The following is a 1,768-nucleotide window of genomic DNA, read 5'->3' on the forward strand; positions in this document are numbered from 1 at the left end:
AAGGAAAAACTACGAAAGAGAGAGAGAGGATGGAGGGGTAGACAGAGGCATGGCGGGAGAAAAGATCATCATCATCATATATATATAAAGAGAGAGAGAGAGAGGGGGGACCAGTCAAGCAGCACATCACGCTGTAATTCTTGGGCTGAGAAATCAACACTTAAAAGCCATAATTTTAAGGAGCGATAAGAATTTTTGAATAAAGGAAAATGGGTAGGGGTGGGTAGGTACCGCCAGCGAGTAGATAGGGCTCTTAATTGTAGATTTTAAATATTTGAGAGACAACAATGCATAAATCGTAATTTTTAAAAGAGCAATGAATTCTGGGTGATTAGAATATAACGTAGCATGAATTTAGGAAGGGTTGATAAATTAAGTACCAGTGAAACATTGGGGTTGATTGTAATTAATGTATCCCCTCCCCCAAAATTTCAGGCCTTGTGCCTATAGTAAAAAGGATTAGGTTTTTTTTTTTAATGATATGTAGAGAAAAAATGATTTTCACAGATTCTAGGATTTGGCTCAAGAAGTGGTAAACAAAGAATGAGTGCCTGATATTTCAGAACCTTTGTCATCATTATTGTTTTAGCATCTGGCTTTTTCCTAAGCCGAACACATGACTACGGTTATATCTTTGACCATTGTACCATATTTAAAATACTTAACACATATCTTGACCAATAAGCATTGTAGTACATACATACTCTCACACACACACATATATATATTTCTATATTGACCATTTCATCAGTGGAATATTCAATATTAATAAAGAAATTTCCTGTTAATATTTACAAGTTTATAAATTCTAGATTTTTGGGGCTTTTTTTGTTAAGCGGTAGTAGTAAGACTATAAAATTATTTTCTGAGATGTTTACTTTTCAGCATCTAGCACTCATTTTCAAAGCTTAGTTGTTGATTACAAACAATCCAGTAGTGAACATCATATTTTTTGTGTCTAGCTAGGACTACATTTCCAATGTGCCACTTCAAAGACTGGTTGGATTTGAGGAAAACTTTCTTTCCCTTACTTCCACATTGAGCAACCATGTGGAGACATTCATTGACTCATCTAGACATAATACATCCCTTCTCTATATATATTAATCATTCATAGTTGTACCAATATAGATTGTTTCTCTGAAGGGGTCTAATGAGAGTGAAACATATCTATTACTTCCCAAATACATGGTCTCAGGTTCAGTCCCATTGTGTGGCCCCTCGTGGCAAGTGTTTTCTACTGAGCCAACCAAATCCTTGCGAATAGATTTGGTAGATAGAAACTGATGTATGTGTGTGTATTACTGTCTCCTTGGCTTGACTTTATGTGATAATTTGTAAATGAATGTCACCATCATGCTAGCAGTGTCCTTCATTTCCAGTCTTCCATGAAAACAATGTTTGGTCAAAGGGAATATTACTTTATGTGGAAATAGGTGAGAGTCAGTGACAGGAAAGGTATCTGGTTGTAGAATATTTGTCTCAAACTCCACCTGAGCCATGCAAGAATGAAAAAGTGAATGTTAAAACAATGGTTATGAAATCTAATTGTGCTCATTGCACTATACACACATCAATGTATATTTATTTTTTCATGCTTGCATGGGTTTTGAATGGGAAGCCTGCTTGTTTTTTCTCTGCTGGCATGGTTTGGACAAATATTATTAGGGCACTTCTACAACTGAGTAGCCCTTCTATTGCCAACACTTGTTTAGGTTTCTCTCTCTCTCTCTCTCTCTCTCTCATATATATATATATATATATATAT

General features: G+C 35.4%; 1 protein-coding gene across 1 annotated transcript in view; it reads left to right on the forward strand.

Annotated features, from left to right (window-relative positions):
* Positions 1 to 1,768, forward strand: part of LOC106874669 (kelch-like protein 9) — a 32,315-nt gene that overhangs the window by 12,317 nt on the left and 18,230 nt on the right. The window lies entirely within an intron of this gene.

The sequence above is a fragment of the Octopus bimaculoides genome, chromosome 1 (genome assembly GCF_001194135.2).
Source record: "Octopus bimaculoides isolate UCB-OBI-ISO-001 chromosome 1, ASM119413v2, whole genome shotgun sequence".
NCBI lineage: Eukaryota > Metazoa > Mollusca > Cephalopoda > Octopoda > Octopodidae > Octopus > Octopus bimaculoides.